Source organism: Drosophila pseudoobscura, chromosome 2, assembly GCF_009870125.1.
Source record: "Drosophila pseudoobscura strain MV-25-SWS-2005 chromosome 2, UCI_Dpse_MV25, whole genome shotgun sequence".
In the NCBI taxonomy this organism is placed as follows: domain Eukaryota; kingdom Metazoa; phylum Arthropoda; class Insecta; order Diptera; family Drosophilidae; genus Drosophila; species Drosophila pseudoobscura.
Window position 1 is genome coordinate 57,005 of NC_046679.1, and position 19,600 is coordinate 76,604.

Sequence of the window (19,600 nt, forward strand, 5' to 3'; positions counted from 1 at the left end):
GCTACACGCGCCCGGATCTTACGATCCGGAAGTATAAAGTATCCGGGCGGTTATACGGGAGCAGGCATTTTCCCCTTCCCATCCCATCCCCTTACAACAGAGCAGCCAATACAAAAAGCACAGAGAAACATTAGACACGGGCCATTGCAAAACAACAACACACACAGCCACTAAACCAAACAGCCATTACAAATTCCATTGCCTACTTGTCGGTGCTGCTGCCCTCGGACCATTTTCATCTCACTCAATATTGGGGTGTGTGAAAGTGGAACCGGGGGTGAGAGCACCGGTAAATGACGATCGGCGATCGGGTCTCTCGAGTGTGGAGAGCATGGGAGTTGGCGGACCCATGAGAGTTCCACCATGAACCTCGTCCAGGCCACTCTCATCTCATCCGCCCGCTCGAGAGGTCGCGATCGTCGGACGTAAATAAATTGAATTAATCGCCGTCGCCAATAAAATTGAGACTCTCATCTCATCCGCCCGCTCGAGAGGTCGCGATCGTCGGACGCAAAGTAATTGAATTAATCGCCGACGCCAATAAAATTGAGACTCTCATCTCATCCGCCCGCTCGAGAGGTTGTGATCGTCGGACGTGCCATCACCGTTTTTTTTTCGTGTCGTCTTTGCCGTGTCGCCATTTCCGTTGTGTTTTCTGTGTTGCGCCCTGTTTTTCTTTTTGTGCTGTCTGTCGTGTGCCGTGCCGTGCTGTGCCGTGCCCCCTCCGCTGACATGACAAAAAGTCCCCTCCCCCCCACCACCACCGCTACTACTACTACCGACAAGCTTTCTGCTCCCCAATAAAATTTAACAATAATTTAGATACACAAACTAAATAGAGAATATACACAAACTAAATAGAAAATACACAAACGAAATAGAAATATACACAAACCAAATAGAAATATACACAAACCAAATAGAGACAAACTGTGTAAAGAGAAGAAAGTGCCAATAAATAAATTAAATACAAACACAAAGAACCAATTAAGTGCAACTAATTTAACAAACGGTAAAGGGACCAACACCAGCAACAACAACAATGACGAAAGGAATGGCCAGACGAGGGTCGAACAGACGCCACAGCGACGGCGGCAGAGCGGCCCGCAGAGGCGCCCTAGCAGCAGCAGCAGCAGCCAACAACATCAACACAAACACCGCCAATAGCAGCAGCAGCAGCAGAGCCCTCGGCGCAGGCGCCAATACCAACACCAACGCCCCAGCCAATACAGAGCGACGTCGGCACAGTCACCCATCGTGTGAGTACCCAGCCACTGCCATGGCCGACATATCCACGGCCACAGCCACTCCCCCCTCGAGCCCCATAAAAACACCAGCGCCAATACCAACAAAAATACCCACCGCAAATCCCGCAACCCCGCCAAATCCAAAAAACCCGCCAAATCAAAAGGGAAAGGCCGATAGGACGCCGCTCTCGCTGCCGCTTTTCCCGCCTCTCACGCTCTCGAACATCCAAAACCGTTCGGGAGTAACGGGAGAGGGAGAAGACGGAGGAGAGCCGGCAAACCGACGCGCAGGAGCAGAGCGCCAAATCGGCCAACGGGCAGCTACACATACACACACGAACGGATCGAACCTGTTGCGAGTCGAACTTGGTTCGAGCTCGAGCAGCGGGTCGATCCGAGCCATAGCCCAGCCAGCACATATACAACGACAAACAGCAACAAATACACAACCACAAACAGAGCCACAATCACAGCCAATCCCAGCAACACCAAAACGACGCCGCGCCCTCATCGATAGTGGGAGTGACGATGAGGATGTGGCTGAGACGAAGCAGGCCAGACGACGGGGCCGCCATCACCACCATCACCAGCAGTGGCTGCCAATCAAAAGGCCTATTAAGAAGAGGCAAACGATGGAGGAGCTGGAGGCCATTGTCCAGGAGCAGCTGAGGCAGCACGAGCTGCGGCAGCAACAACAGAGGCAGCACAAACAGAAAACGAATACAGCCAACACCAACACAGTTGCCGCTCCTGCCTCTCTGCCGCAATCTGCACAGCCAGCACATGCCCCTGCCCCTGCCTCTGCCTCTGCCACTACTAATACTAATAATGACAATATCAATACAAATAATGACGCCAACGCAATTACAAATACAAACACCAACACCGTCACCGCCACTAACACCAGCACCATCGCCACAACCAACACCAACACAACTACTGCCACTCCCAATACACACACCCTTGCCATTGCCAATGACATCCGGCACGGCGAGTTCGGGCATCAGCCTGTGGAAGACAGAGGGCTGAGGATCCTCATCCGAGGTCTTCCTCATTCCACGCCCTCTGTCTGGTTCCGGGACTGCATGCAGGCCGAGGGGTACACGGTCCGGTATAGTCGGGCGATCACCGATCGATTTGATCGCAGCCGCCAATTCAACCTCTTTGAGGCTGAGATTGCCCCCAAACCGGACCGTGGCCAATTCGATGTGTTGAAGCTGCGACGCCTGGGTGGGAGGCCCGTCACGGTTGAGAGACTTGGAGTCTCCCGTGACCCTGCCCAGTGCCATCGATGTCAGGTGTTTGGCCACACCCGCGCATATTGTAGACGAGCTGCTGTCTGCATGAAATGCGCGGGTGGGCACCTGACGGCGGAGTGCAGCAAGCCAAGGGCTGCAAATCCCAAATGCGCCAACTGCCAGGGCGCTCACATCAGCTCATACAAGGGATGCCCATCCTTTAAGGCAGCCAGGCAGCGGCTCCTGGCCCACAGGGTCGCCAGGGAGGAGGAGCGTCGCAGACAGCAGCCACAGCCAAGCCAACAGCAACACCAGCCAATACAACGTCGCCAGCAGCAGCCACATCTACAGCCATTCCCAAATCGGCAGCAGCAACGCCAACACCAACCGGATCGGCAGCATCGGCAGCAGCATCGGTATGGCGACCAACATCCCCAGCCATCGACCAGGGGGCGCCAATACCAAAGGGTCCAGCCGATGCAGCCGATCCCAGATCGTGCTCCGACGCCACGCCAACACCAGCAACAGCAGCGGCCAGCAGCTCAGTGCGATGGGAGCTGTGCCCATAATCTGAAAAGATATGCGGGAAAAATTAGAGAGCTGGAGGAAAAGCTGGCAGCAATTACAACACAATTGACAAACCTGCTGCAGGCAAGGGACGAGAGCACGGGAGGAGTGCCGCTACTTCGGACAACAGCAGCAGCAGCAGCATCCACACAGCCATCACCAAGACCAGCACCAAATACGCATCATGACGCCGCAGCCATATCGGACTCTGAATCCGATATGGACTGCGCAGCAATTGATGACGAGGATGACGACGAATGGACCGACCACGATCCATTCGACGAGGTGGATGGCCTGGGCGGTGCCTACTGACGTGCCCAATCGTCGTTCCCGAGACAGCCACTGCAATGAGGAGAAAGACGTCAATACAGACAACAACGAAAAACGGCCAAAACAGACGAAATCCACACGTACCTGCCAATCAACAGACAGAGCTGACCATCAAGAAGCTGCCTCGCCACCAATACTGACAATTCCTGCCAAATGGGCGGAAAAGGAGGCCCCTTTTTGATGGCGCTGCCACCACACCATGGCCGCGACGTCAGCAGCCATTCCAACGACGATGCAGATGCTGACGCCTGTTGCCGCTCCATTGGGTCACACCCGTCTCTCACGCCAATTATGTGAGGGCGGGATGGCCTGGTGTGGGGCCGCCGGACGCCAGCAAATCCTGCAAAAGAAGGATGACCATGAAGGAGGCTGCCAATAAAAGCACAAATACTCACCTGCAAACGTCTTCACGCCAACACCAACCAGACAAGGGTCGCCAGCAACAACATCCAAATGACAACAAGTACCTGCAAATAAACTCATATTAAAAACCAAAGCCAAAGCAAACACCTCATCTGGATGGCCGGACCAGCAGCCATTCAAAACGCAAATACAAACTAATGACTAACGTGGCTGAGGAGGCCAGGCCAATCCACCTGACAGCGCATCCTGGTGGCCGGACCAGCAGCCACTCGGATGCGGCCAACAACTGGAATCGACAACGCATCCTGGTGGTCGGACCAGCAGCCACTTGGATGCGGCCAATAACACGACTTGTTGGCATCACACTTCGATGCCAATGCCAACGACAATGCAGTTGGGTGGCCGGACCAGTGCCACTCGATTGCAGCAGCCAACACCTACCAGCGACAGATGCAACGTGGGCGGCCGGAACAGAGCCGCTCGCCAACAACACCATCAGAGCCCACGATGCACGCCATTCCCAAGTCCAGCCATCGCCACTACAGATCCAGATGGTGCCACTAATCCTGCACAGGGGGACAACGGAGCCGGCCGGTATGCGGCGCAATGTTCTGCATTGCGTTTGCCATGCTGGCCGGTGCTTTGTTGTAGTTGTCCTCCTGCTAAAAATAAATGATATTTAAGTATGTTTATTGTTGTGTAAATGTATTGTAATTATTGTTTGTTTTACCTTGTATATATCTCTGTAGTTTTGTAGTCCTTATTTGTAGTAACTGTAGATAGATTGTCCTTAGCTGTAATGTAATTTAATTAATTTTAGTTATTTATTTTAGCATATTTACCTTTCTTCTTCTTCTCCTTCTTTCCCAACTATCACCCATTCCCCAATATTTGACAAGTGGCAACGCCATTAATGACCCAAAAAATACCACGCCAATTATCAAAATACTGCGCCGATAACACACACAAAAGCTATTTCAAATTCAAATGCATTTATCAATGCCAAGTGTGTTATCGGCCGCCAACTTCGGCAATTTACGCCCAGCCAATTCCACACCCACCACCCATACCCACTTCAAATGCCACTTAAAAACCAAATGAGGCTGAGCAGGACCAAAATTCACACTGCCAGCCATCGCCACTCTGCCACACGCCCCAACAAAGCCACTTCAACCCCCACAAGATGCTATGCGGTCGTCTCTTCGGAGCTACACGCGCCCGGATCTTACGATCCGGAAGTATAAAGTATCCGGGCGGTTATACGGGAGCAGGCATTTTCCCCTTCCCATCCCATCCCCTTACAACAGAGCAGCCAATACAAAAAGCACAGAGAAACATTAGACACGGGCCATTGCAAAACAACAACACACACAGCCACTAAACCAAACAGCCATTACAAATTCCATTGCCTACTTGTCGGTGCTGCTGCCCTCGGACCATTTTCATCTCACTCAATATTGGGGTGTGTGAAAGTGGAACCGGGGGTGAGAGCACCGGTAAATGACGATCGGCGATCGGGTCTCTCGAGTGTGGAGAGCATGGGAGTTGGCGGACCCATGAGAGTTCCACCATGAACCTCGTCCAGGCCACTCTCATCTCATCCGCCCGCTCGAGAGGTCGCGATCGTCGGACGTAAATAAATTGAATTAATCGCCGTCGCCAATAAAATTGAGACTCTCATCTCATCCGCCCGCTCGAGAGGTCGCGATCGTCGGACGCAAAGTAATTGAATTAATCGCCGCTGCCAATAAAATTGAGACTCTCATCTCATCCGCCCGCTCGAGAGGTTGTGATCGTCGGACGTGCCATCACCGTTTTTTCGTGTCGTCTTTGCCGTGTCGCCATTTGCGTTGTGTTTTTCTGTGTTGCGCCCTGTTTTCTTTTTTGTGCTGTCTGTCGTGTGCCGTGCCGTGCTGTGCCGTGCCCCCCCCCGCTGACATGACAAAAAGTCCCCTCCCCCCCACCACCACCGCTACTACTACTACCGACAAGCTTTCTGCTCCCCAATAAAAATTAACAATAATTTAGATACACAAACTAAATAGAAATATAAGAGTTACACAAACTAAATAGAGTTACACAAACCAAATAGAAATACACAAACTAAATAGAGATACACAAACTAAATAGAAATATACACAAACTAAATAGAGTTACACAAACTAAATAGAGTTACACAAACCAAATAGAAATACACAAACTAAATAGAGACAAACTGTGTAAAGAGAAGAAAGTGCCAATAAATAAATTAAATACAAACACAAAGAACCAATTAAGTGCAACTAATTTAACAAACGGTAAAGGGACCAACACCAGCAACAACAACAATGACGAAAGGAATGGCCAGACGAGGGTCGAACAGACGCCACAGCGACGGCGGCAGAGCGGCCCGCAGAGGCGCCCTAGCAGCAGCAGCAGCAGCCAACAACATCAACACAAACACCGCCAATAGCAGCAGCAGCAGCAGAGCCCTCGGCGCAGGCGCCAATACCAACACCAACGCCCCAGCCAATACAGAGCGACGTCGGCACAGTCACCCATCGTGTGAGTACCCAGCCACTGCCATGGCCGACATATCCACGGCCACAGCCACTCCCCCCTCGAGCCCCATAAAAACACCAGCGCCAATACCAACAAAAATACCCACCGCAAATCCCGCAACCCCGCCAAATCCAAAAAACCCGCCAAATCAAAAGGGAAAGGCCGATAGGACGCCGCTCTCGCTGCCGCTTTTCCCGCCTCTCACGCTCTCGAACATCCAAAACCGTTCGGGAGTAACGGGAGAGGGAGAAGACGGAGGAGAGCCGGCAAACCGACGCGCAGGAGCAGAGCGCCAAATCGGCCAACGGGCAGCTACACATACACACACGAACGGATCGAACCTGTTGCGAGTCGAACTTGGTTCGAGCTCGAGCAGCGGGTCGATCCGAGCCATAGCCCAGCCAGCACAAATACAACGACAAACAGCAACAAATACACAACCACAAACACAACCACAATCACAGCCAATCCCACCAACACCAAAACGACGCCGCGCCCTCATCGATAGTGGGAGTGACGATGAGGATGTGGCTGAGACAAAGCAGGCCAGACGACGGGGCCGCCATCACCACCATCACCAGCAGCGGCTGCCAATCAAAAGGCCTATTAAGAAGAGGCAAACGATGGAGGAGCTGGAGGCCATTGTCCAGGAGCAGCTGAGGCAGCACGAGCTGCGGCAGCAACAACAGAGGCAGCAGAAACGGAAAACGAATACAGCCAACACCAACACAGTTGCCGATCCTGCTGCCCTGCCGCAATCTGCCCAACCAACACATGCCCCTGCCCCTGCCTCTGCCTCTGCTACTACTAATACTAATACTGACAATATCAATACAAATAATGACGCCAACGCAATTACAAATACAAACACCAACACCGTCACCGCCACTAACACCAGCACCAACGCCATAACAAACACAACTACTGCCACTCCCAATACACACACCCTTGCCATTGCCAATGACATCCGGCACGGCGAGTTCGGGCATCAGCCTGTGGAGGACAGAGGGCTGAGGATCCTCATCCGAGGTCTTCCTCATTCCACGCCCTCTGTCTGGTTCCGGGACTGCATGCAGGCCGAGGGGTACACGGTCCGGTATAGTCGGGCGATCACCGATCGATTTGATCGCAGCCGCCAATTCAACCTCTTCGAGGCTGAGATTGCCCCCAAACCGGACCGTGGCCAATACGAGGTGTTGAGGCTGCGACGCCTGGGTGGGAGGCCCGTCACGGTTGAGAGACTTGGAGTCTCCCGTGACCCTGCCCAGTGCCATCGATGTCAGGTGTTTGGCCACACCCGCGCATATTGTAGACGAGCTGCTGTTTGCATGAAATGCGCGGGTGGGCACCTGACGACGGAGTGCAGCAAGCCAAGGGCTGCAAATCCCAAATGCGCCAACTGCCAGGGCGCTCACATCAGCTCATACAAGGGATGCCCATCCTTTAAGGCAGCCAGGCAGCGGCTCCTGGCCCACAGGGTCGCCAGGGAGGAGGAGCGTCGGAGACAGCAGCCACAGCCAAGCCAACAGCAACACCAGCCAATACAACGTCGCCAGCAGCAGCCACATCTACAGCCATTCCCAAATCGGCAGCAGCAACGCCAACACCAACCGGATCGGCAGCATCGGCAGCAGCATCGGTATGGCGACCAACATCCCCAGCCATCGACCAGGGGGCGCCAATACCAAAGGGTCCAGCCGATGCAGCCGATCCCAGATCGTGCTCCGACGCCACGCCAACACCAGCAACAGCAGCGGCCAGCAGCTCAGTGCGATGGGAGCTGTGCCCATAATCTGAAAAGATATGCGGGAAAAATTAGAGAGCTGGAGGAAAAGCTGGCAGCAATTACAACACAATTGACAAACCTGCTGCAGGCAAGGGACGAGAGCACGGGAGGAGTGCCGCTACTTCGGACAACAGCAGCAGCAGCAGCATCCACACAGCCATCACCAAGACCAGCACCAAATACGCATCATGACGCCGCAGCCATATCGGACTCTGAATCCGATATGGACTGCGCAGCAATTGATGACGAGGATGACGACGAATGGACCGACCACGATCCATTCGACGAGGTGGATGGCCTGGGCGGTGCCTACTGACGTGCCCAATCGTCGTTCCCGAGACAGCCACTGCAATGAGGAGAAAGACGTCAATACAGACAACAACGAAAAACGGCCAAAACAGACGAAATCCACACGTACCTGCCAATCAACAGACAGAGCTGACCATCAAGAAGCTGCCTCGCCACCAATACTGACAATTCCTGCCAAATGGGCGGAAAAGGAGGCCCCTTTTTGATGGCGCTGCCACCACACCATGGCCGCGACGTCAGCAGCCATTCCAACGACGATGCAGATGCTGACGCCTGTTGCCGCTCCATTGGGTCACACCCGTCTCTCACGCCAATTATGTGAGGGCGGGATGGCCTGGTGTGGGGCCGCCGGACGCCAGCAAATCCTGCAAAAGAAGGATGACCATGAAGGAGGCTGCCAATAAAAGCACAAATACTCACCTGCAAACGTCTTCACGCCAACACCAACCAGACAAGGGTCGCCAGCAACAACATCCAAATGACAACAAGTACCTGCAAATAAACTCATATTAAAAACCAAAGCCAAAGCAAACACCTCATCTGGATGGCCGGACCAGCAGCCATTCAAAACGCAAATACAAACTGATGACGAACGTGGCCGAGGAGGCCAGGCCAATCCAACTGGCAGCGCATCCTGGTGGCCGGACCAGCAGCCACTCGGATGCGGCCAATCAACAAAATCGACAACGCATCCTGGTGGCCGGACCAGCAGCCACTTTGATGCGGCCAATAACACAAATCGATGGCATCACATTTCAATGCCAATGCCAATGCCAACGACAATGCAGTTGGGTGGCCGGACCAGTGCCACTCGAGTGCAGCAGCCAACACCTACCAGCGACAGATGCAACGTGGGCGGCCGGAACAGAGCCGCTCGCCAACAACACCATCAGAGCCCACGATGCACGCCAATCCCAAGTCCAGCCATCGCCACTACAGATCCAGATGGTGCCACTAATTCTGCACAGGGGGACAACGGAGCCGGCCGGTATGCGGCGCAATGTTCTGCATTGCGTTTGCCATGCTGGCCGGTGCTTTGTTGTAGTTGTCCTCTTGCTAAAAATAAATGATATTTAAGTATGTTTATTGTTGTGTAAATGTATTGTAATTATTGTTTGTTTTACCTTGTACATATCTCTGTAGTTTTGTAGTCCTTATTTGTAGTAATTGTAGATAGATTGTCCTTAGCTGTAATGTAATTTAATTAATTTTAGTTATTTATTCTAGCATATTTACCTTTCCTCTTCTTCTCCTTCTTTCCCAACTATCACCCATTCCCAAATACCTGACAAGTGGCAACGCCATTAATGACCAAAATATACCACGCCAATTAGGAAAATACCGCGCCGATAACACACAAAAAGCCATTTCAAATTCAAATGCATTTATCAATGCCAAGTGTGTTATCGGCCGCCAACTTCGGCAATTTACGCCCAGCAAATTACACATTCACCCCCACCCACCCAATTCAAATGCCACTAAAGACAAAATGAGGCTGAGCAGGATCAAAATTAACACTGCCAGCCATCGCCATTCTGCCACACGCCCCAACAAAGCCACTTCAACCCCCACAAGATGCTATGCGGTCGTCTCTTCGGAGCTACACGCGCCCGGATCGTAAGATCCGGAAGTATAAAGTATCCGGGCGGTTATACGGGAGCAGGCATTTTCCCCTTCCCATCCCATCCCCTTGACAACAGAGCAGCCACTACAAGAAAGCACAGAAAAACATAAGACATGAGCCATTTGCCAACAACAACACACACAGCCACTAAAACAAACAGCCATTGCAAATTTCCATTGCCTACTTGTCGGTGCTGCTGCCCTCGGACCATTTTCATCTCACTCAATATTGGGGTGTGTGAAAGTGGAACCGGGGGTGAGAGCACCGGTAAATGACGATCGGCGATCGGGTCTCTCGAGTGTGGAGAGCATGGGAGTTGGCGGACACATGAGTGTTCCTCCATGAACCTCGTCCAGGCCACTCTCATCTCATCCGCCCGCTCGAGAGGTCGCGATCGTCGGACGTAAATAAATTGAATTAATCGCCGTCGCCAATAAAATTGAGACTCTCATCTCATCCGCCCGCTCGAGAGGTTGTGATCGTCGGACGTGCCATCACCGTTTTTTTTCGTGTCGTCTTTGCCGTGTCGCCATTTCCGTTGTGTTTTTCTGTGTTGCGCCCTGTTTTTCTTTTTGTGCTGTCTGTCGTGTGCCGTGCCGTGCTGTGCCGTGCCCCCCCCGCTGACATGACAAAAAGTCCCTCCCCCCCCACCACCACCGCTACTACTACTACCGACAAGCTTTCTGCTCCCCAATAAAATTTAACAATAATTTAGATACACAAACTAAATAGAAATATACACAAACTAAATAGAGTTACACAAACTAAATAGAGTTACACAAACCAAATAGAAATACACAAACTAAATAGAGATACACAAACTAAATAGAAATATACACAAACTAAATAGAGTTACACAAACTAAATAGAGTTACACAAACCAAATAGAAATACACAAACTAAATAGAGACAAACTGTGTAAAGAGAAGAAAGTGCCAATAAATAAATTAAATACAAACACAAAGAACCAATTAAGTGCAACTAATTTAACAAACGGTAAAGGGACCAACACCAGCAACAACAACAATGACGAAAGGAATGGCCAGACGAGGGTCGAACAGACGCCACAGCGACGGCGGCAGAGCGGCCCGCAGAGGCGCCCTAGCAGCAGCAGCAGCAGCCAACAACATCAACACAAACACCGCCAATAGCAGCAGCAGCAGCAGAGCCCTCGGCGCAGGCGCCAATACCAACACCAACGCCCCAGCCAATACAGAGCGACGTCGGCACAGTCACCCATCGTGTGAGTACCCAGCCACTGCCATGGCCGACATATCCACGGCCACAGCCACTCCCCCCTCGAGCCCCATAAAAACACCAGCGCCAATACCAACAAAAATACCCACCGCAAATCCCGCAACCCCGCCAAATCCAAAAAACCCGCCAAACGCAAAGGGAAAGGCCGATAGGACGCCGCTCTCGCTGCCGCTTTTCCCGCCTCTCACGCTCTCGAACATCCAAAACCGTTCGGGAGTAACGGGAGAGGGAGAAGACGGAGGAGAGCCGGCAAACCGACGCGCAGGAGCAGAGCGCCAAATCGGCCAACGGGCAGCTACACATACACACACGAACGGATCGAACCTGTTGCGAGTCGAACTTGGTTCGAGCTCGAGCAGCGGGTCGATCCGAGCCATAGCCCAGCCAGCACAAATACAACGACAAACAGCAACAAATACACAACCACAAACACAACCACAATCACAGCCAATCCCACCAACACCAAAACGACGCCGCGCCCTCATCGATAGTGGGAGTGACGATGAGGATGTGGCTGAGACAAAGCAGGCCAGACGACGGGGCCGCCATCACCACCATCACCAGCAGCGGCTGCCAATCAAAAGGCCTATTAAGAAGAGGCAAACGATGGAGGAGCTGGAGGCCATTGTCCAGGAGCAGCTGAGGCAGCACGAGCTGCGGCAGCAACAACAGAGGCAGCAGAAACGGAAAACGAATACAGCCAACACCAACACAGTTGCCGATCCTGCTGCCCTGCCGCAATCTGCCCAACCAACACATGCCCCTGCCCCTGCCTCTGCCTCTGCTACTACTAATACTAATACTGACAATATCAATACAAATAATGACGCCAACGCAATTACAAATACAAACACCAACACCGTCACCGCCACTAACACCAGCACCAACGCCATAACAAACACAACTACTGCCACTCCCAATACACACACCCTTGCCATTGCCAATGACATCCGGCACGGCGAGTTCGGGCATCAGCCTGTGGAGGACAGAGGGCTGAGGATCCTCATCCGAGGTCTTCCTCATTCCACGCCCTCTGTCTGGTTCCGGGACTGCATGCAGGCCGAGGGGTACACGGTCCGGTATAGTCGGGCGATCACCGATCGATTTGATCGCAGCCGCCAATTCAACCTCTTCGAGGCTGAGATTGCCCCCAAACCGGACCGTGGCCAATACGAGGTGTTGAGGCTGCGACGCCTGGGTGGGAGGCCCGTCACGGTTGAGAGACTTGGAGTCTCCCGTGACCCTGCCCAGTGCCATCGATGTCAGGTGTTTGGCCACACCCGCGCATATTGTAGACGAGCTGCTGTTTGCATGAAATGCGCGGGTGGGCACCTGACGACGGAGTGCAGCAAGCCAAGGGCTGCAAATCCCAAATGCGCCAACTGCCAGGGCGCTCACATCAGCTCATACAAGGGATGCCCATCCTTTAAGGCAGCCAGGCAGCGGCTCCTGGCCCACAGGGTCGCCAGGGAGGAGGAGCGTCGGAGACAGCAGCCACAGCCAAGCCAACAGCAACACCAGCCAATACAACGTCGCCAGCAGCAGCCACATCTACAGCCATTCCCAAATCGGCAGCAGCAACGCCAACACCAACCGGATCGGCAGCATCGGCAGCAGCATCGGTATGGCGACCAACATCCCCAGCCATCGACCAGGGGGCGCCAATACCAAAGGGTCCAGCCGATGCAGCCGATCCCAGATCGTGCTCCGACGCCACGCCAACACCAGCAACAGCAGCGGCCAGCAGCTCAGTGCGATGGGAGCTGTGCCCATAATCTGAAAAGATATGCGGGAAAAATTAGAGAGCTGGAGGAAAAGCTGGCAGCAATTACAACACAATTGACAAACCTGCTGCAGGCAAGGGACGAGAGCACGGGAGGAGTGCCGCTACTTCGGACAACAGCAGCAGCAGCAGCATCCACACAGCCATCACCAAGACCAGCACCAAATACGCATCATGACGCCGCAGCCATATCGGACTCTGAATCCGATATGGACTGCGCAGCAATTGATGACGAGGATGACGACGAATGGACCGACCACGATCCATTCGACGAGGTGGATGGCCTGGGCGGTGCCTACTGACGTGCCCAATCGTCGTTCCCGAGACAGCCACTGCAATGAGGAGAAAGACGTCAATACAGACAACAACGAAAAACGGCCAAAACAGACGAAATCCACACGTACCTGCCAATCAACAGACAGAGCTGACCATCAAGAAGCTGCCTCGCCACCAATACTGACAATTCCTGCCAAATGGGCGGAAAAGGAGGCCCCTTTTTGATGGCGCTGCCACCACACCATGGCCGCGACGTCAGCAGCCATTCCAACGACGATGCAGATGCTGACGCCTGTTGCCGCTCCATTGGGTCACACCCGTCTCTCACGCCAATTATGTGAGGGCGGGATGGCCTGGTGTGGGGCCGCCGGACGCCAGCAAATCCTGCAAAAGAAGGATGACCATGAAGGAGGCTGCCAATAAAAGCACAAATACTCACCTGCAAACGTCTTCACGCCAACACCAACCAGACAAGGGTCGCCAGCAACAACATCCAAATGACAACAAGTACCTGCAAATAAACTCATATTAAAAACCAAAGCCAAAGCAAACACCTCATCTGGATGGCCGGACCAGCAGCCATTCAAAACGCAAATACAAACTGATGACGAACGTGGCCGAGGAGGCCAGGCCAATCCAACTGGCAGCGCATCCTGGTGGCCGGACCAGCAGCCACTCGGATGCGGCCAATCAACAAAATCGACAACGCATCCTGGTGGCCGGACCAGCAGCCACTTTGATGCGGCCAATAACACAAATCGATGGCATCACATTTCAATGCCAATGCCAATGCCAACGACAATGCAGTTGGGTGGCCGGACCAGTGCCACTCGAGTGCAGCAGCCAACACCTACCAGCGACAGATGCAACGTGGGCGGCCGGAACAGAGCCGCTCGCCAACAACACCATCAGAGCCCACGATGCACGCCAATCCCAAGTCCAGCCATCGCCACTACAGATCCAGATGGTGCCACTAATTCTGCACAGGGGGACAACGGAGCCGGCCGGTATGCGGCGCAATGTTCTGCATTGCGTTTGCCATGCTGGCCGGTGCTTTGTTGTAGTTGTCCTCTTGCTAAAAATAAATGATATTTAAGTATGTTTATTGTTGTGTAAATGTATTGTAATTATTGTTTGTTTTACCTTGTACATATCTCTGTAGTTTTGTAGTCCTTATTTGTAGTAATTGTAGATAGATTGTCCTTAGCTGTAATGTAATTTAATTAATTTTAGTTATTTATTCTAGCATATTTACCTTTCCTCTTCTTCTCCTTCTTTCCCAACTATCACCCATTCCCAAATACCTGACAAGTGGCAACGCCATTAATGACCAAAATATACCACGCCAATTAGGAAAATACCGCGCCGATAACACACAAAAAGCCATTTCAAATTCAAATGCATTTATCAATGCCAAGTGTGTTATCGGCCGCCAACTTCGGCAATTTACGCCCAGCAAATTACACATTCACCCCCACCCACCCAATTCAAATGCCACTAAAGACAAAATGAGGCTGAGCAGGATCAAAATTAACACTGCCAGCCATCGCCATTCTGCCACACGCCCCAACAAAGCCACTTCAACCCCCACAAGATGCTATGCGGTCGTCTCTTCGGAGCTACACGCGCCCGGATCGTAAGATCCGGAAGTATAAAGTATCCGGGCGGTTATACGGGAGCAGGCATTTTCCCCTTCCCATCCCATCCCCTTGACAACAGAGCAGCCACTACAAGAAAGCACAGAAAAACATAAGACATGAGCCATTTGCCAACAACAACACACACAGCCACTAAAACAAACAGCCATTGCAAATTTCCATTGCCTACTTGTCGGTGCTGCTGCCCTCGGACCATTTTCATCTCACTCAATATTGGGGTGTGTGAAAGTGGAACCGGGGGTGAGAGCACCGGTAAATGACGATCGGCGATCGGGTCTCTCGAGTGTGGAGAGCATGGGAGTTGGCGGACACATGAGTGTTCCTCCATGAACCTCGTCCAGGCCACTCTCATCTCATCCGCCCGCTCGAGAGGTCGCGATCGTCGGACGTAAATAAATTGAATTAATCGCCGTCGCCAATAAAATTGAGACTCTCATCTCATCCGCCCGCTCGAGAGGTTGTGATCGTCGGACGTGCCATCACCGTTTTTTTTCGTGTCGTCTTTGCCGTGTCGCCATTTCCGTTGTGTTTTTCTGTGTTGCGCCCTGTTTTTCTTTTTGTGCTGTCTGTCGTGTGCCGTGCCGTGCTGTGCCGTGCCCCCCCCGCTGACATGACAAAAAGTCCCTCCCCCCCCACCACCACCGCTACTACTACTACCGACAAGCTTTCTGCTCCCCAATAAAATTTAACAATAATTTAGATACACAAACTAAATAGAAATATACACAAACTAAATAGAAAATACACAAACGAAATAGAAAATACACAAACCAAATAGAAATATACACAAACGAAATAGAGTTACACAAACTAAATAGAGATACACAAACCAAATAGAAATACACAAACCAAATAGAAAATACACAAACTAAATAGAGTTACACAAACTAAATAGAGAGAAAACTGTGTAAAGAGAAGAAAGTGCCAATAAATGACCAAAAAACAAAGAACCAATTAAGTGCAATTAATTTAACAAACGGTAAAGGGACCAACACCAGCAACAACAACAATGACGAAAGGAATGGCCAGACGAGGGTCGAATAGACGCCACAGCGACGGCGGCAGAGCGGCCCGCAGAGGCGCGCTAGCAGCAGCAGCAGCAGCCAACAACATCAACACAAACACCGCCAATGGCAGCAGCAGCAGCAGAGCCCTCGGCGCAGGCGCCAACACCAGCACCAACGCCCCAGCCAATACAGAGCGCCGACGCCACAGCCACCCACCGTGTGAGTACCCAGCCATTGCCATGGCCGACATATCCACGGCCGCAGCCACTCCCCCCTCGAGCCCCATCAAATTAGCAGCGCCAATACCAACAAAAATACCCACCGCAAATCCCGCAACCCCGCCAAATCCCAAAAACCCGCCAAATCAAAAGGGAAAGGCCGATAGGACGCCGCTCTCGCTGCCGCTTTTCCCGCCTCTCACGCTCTCGAACAATCAAAACCGTTCGGGAGTAACGGGAGAGGGAGAAGACGGAGGAGAGCCGGCAAACCGACGCGCAGGAGCAGAGCGCCAAATCGGCCAACGGGCAGCTACACATACACACACGAACGGATCGAACCCGTTGCGAATCGAACTTGGTTCGAGCTCGAGCAACAGGTCGATCCGAGCCATAGCCCAGCCAGCACATATACAACGACAAACAGCAACAAATACACAACCACAAACAGAGCCACAATCACAGCCAATCCCAGCAACACCGAAACGACGCCGCGCCCTCATCGATAGTGGGAGTGACGATGAGGATGTGGCTGAGACGAAGCAGGCCAGAAGACGGGGCCGCCATCACCACCAACACCAGCAGCGGCTGCCAATCAAAAGGCCTATTAAGAAGAGGCAAACGATGGAGGAGCTGGAGGCCATTGTCCAGGAGCAGCTGAGGCAGCACGAGCTGCGGCAGCAACAACAGAGGCAGCACAAACAGAAAACGAATACAGCCAACACCAACACAGTTGCCGCTCCTGCTGCCCTGCCGCAATCTGCCCAACCAACACATGCCCCTGCCCCAGCCTCTGCCTCTGCCACTACTAATACTAATACTGACAATATAAATACAAATAATGACGCCAACGCAATTACAAATACAAACACCAACACCGTCACCGCCACTAACACCAACACCATCGCCATAACCAACACCAACACCACCACCGCCACTACCAATACAAACACCCCTGCCACTTCCACCGACGATGGCATCCGTCACGGCGAATTCGGGCATCAGCCCAGCCAGGAACGTGGCTTGAGGATCCTCATCCGAGGACTCTCCCACTCCACGCCGTCAGACTGGATCCGCAGCAGTATGCAGGCCGAGGGGTTCACGGTTCGGTTTGTAAGGGCAATCACTGATCGATTTGATCGCAGCCGCCAATTCAACCTCTTTGAGGCTGAGATTGCCCCCAAACCGGACCGTGGCCAATACGAGGTGTTGAGGCTGCGACGCCTGGGTGGGAGGCCCGTCACGGTTGAGAGACTTGGAGTCTCCCGTGACCCTGCCCAGTGCCATCGATGTCAGGTGTTTGGCCACACCCGCGCATATTGTAGACGAGCTGCTGTCTGCATGAAATGCGCGGGTGGGCACCTGACGGCGGAGTGCAGCAAGCCAAGGGCTGCAAATCCGAAATGCGCCAACTGCCAGGGCGCTCACATCAGCTCATACAAGGGATGCCCATCCTTTAAGGCAGCCAGGCAGCGGCTACTGGCCCACAGGGTCGCCAGGGAGGAGGAGCGTCGGAGACAGCAGCCACAGCCAAGCCAACAGCAACACCAGCCAATACAACGTCGCCAGCAGCAGCCACATCTACAGCCATTCCCAAATCGGCAGCAGCAACGCCAACACCAACCGGATCGGCAGCATCGGCAGCAGCATTGGTATGGCGACCAACATCCCCAGCCATCGACCAGGGGGCGCCAATACCGGAGGGTCCAGCCGATGCAGCCGATCCCAGATCGTGCTCCGACGCCACGCCAACACCAGCAGCAGCAGCGGCCAGCAGCCCAGTGTGATGGCAGCTGCGCTCAAAATCTGAAAAGTTATGTTGATAAAATTAGACAGCTGGAAGAAAAACTGGCAGCAATTACAACGAAAGTGACAAACCTGCTGCAGGCAAGGGACGAGAGCACGGGAGGAGTGCCGCCACAACGGACAACAACAGCAGCAGCAGCATCCACACAGCCATCACCAAGACCAGCAGCAAATACGCAAAATGACGCCGCAGCCATATCGGACTCTGAATCCGATATGGACTGCGCAGCAATTGACGATGATGACGACGACGAATGGACCGACCACGATCCATTCGACGCGCTGGATGGCCTGGGCGAAATATGGAGGGCACAAATCGCTAGCGCACGCGAAAGCATGCGATCAGGCGGCGCCTATTGATGTGCCAAATCGCCGACCCAGAGGCAGCCACTGCAACTAAGAAAAAGACGTCAATACGGACAACAATGAAAAACGGCCAAAACACATGAAATCCACACGTACCTGCCAATCATCAGACAGAGCTGATCACCAAGAAGCTGCCTCGCCACAATCATTGACAATTCCCTGCCAATTGGGCGGAAAAGGAGGCCTCTTTTGATGACGCTGCCACCACACCATGGCCGTGACGTCACGCCACTTCCAACCAACAGCAGCCATTCCAACGACGATGCAGATGCTGGCGCCTGTTGCCGCCCCACTGGGTCGCACCCGTCTCTCACGCCAATTATGTGAGGGCGGGATGGCCTGGTGTGGGGCCGCCAGACGCCAGCAAATCCTGCAAAAGAAGAAGGAGAAACAGGAGGGAGAAGCAGACTGCCAAAACACAAAATACTCACCTGCTGTTTTCCGCCAACACCAACCAGACAAGGGTCGCCAGCAACAACATCCCAACGACGAAAGTACCTGCAAATAAATATAAATTAAAAATCAATCGCCAAAACGAACACCTCAACTGGATGGCCGGACCAGTAGCCATTCAAAACGCCACTACAAACCTACGACGAACGTGGCCGAGGAGGCCAGGCCAATCCAACTGACAGCGCATCCTGGTGGCCGGACCAGCAGCCACTCGGATGCGGCCAACCAACAAAATCGACAACGCATCCTGGTGGCCGGACCAGCAGCCACTTTGATGCGGCCAATCAACACAAATCGTTGGCATCACACGTCGATGCCAATGCCAACGACAATGCAGCTGGGTGGCCGGACCAGTGCCACTCGAGTGCAGCAGCCAACACCTACCAGCGACAGATGCAACGTGGGCGGCCGGAACAGAGCCGCTCGCCAACAACACCATCATAGCCCACGATGCACGCCAACACCATGAATCCAGCCAGCCACTAAACAACACACAGGGGGACAACAGAGCCGGCCGGTATACAGCGCAATGTTCGCATTGCGTTTGTTATGCCCGCCGGTGCTCCGTTGTTGTTTGTCCTCCTGTTAGAAATAAAATAAATATGATTAATATGTTTATATGTTGTAAATGTATGTCAATTATTGTTTATTTTACCTTGTCTGCATCAATGTTTTTGTTGTAGATGTCAATCCTGTTGTTTTCTGTAGTTTTTGCATGTCCGTAGATAGTTTTGTCCATAGTTTTAGTTACTTGCCTGTGATATTAGAAATAAG

General features: G+C 52.7%; 2 long non-coding RNA genes across 2 annotated transcripts; both read right to left on the reverse strand.

Annotated features, from left to right (window-relative positions):
* Positions 1 to 9,325: 9,325 nt before the first annotated feature.
* Positions 9,326 to 9,798, reverse strand: LOC117183300 (uncharacterized). The gene is made up of 3 exons (XR_004468445.1): positions 9,618 to 9,798; positions 9,506 to 9,569; positions 9,326 to 9,437 (listed from the first exon to the last, which is right to left on the reverse strand). It is a non-coding gene; the product is annotated as an uncharacterized lncRNA (long non-coding RNA).
* Positions 9,799 to 14,284: 4,486 nt separating this feature from the next.
* Positions 14,285 to 14,757, reverse strand: LOC117183263 (uncharacterized). Its single transcript, XR_004468402.1, has 3 exons — positions 14,577 to 14,757; positions 14,465 to 14,528; positions 14,285 to 14,396 (listed from the first exon to the last, which is right to left on the reverse strand). It is a non-coding gene; the product is annotated as an uncharacterized lncRNA (long non-coding RNA).
* Between the last annotated feature and the right edge of the window lie 4,843 nt (positions 14,758 to 19,600).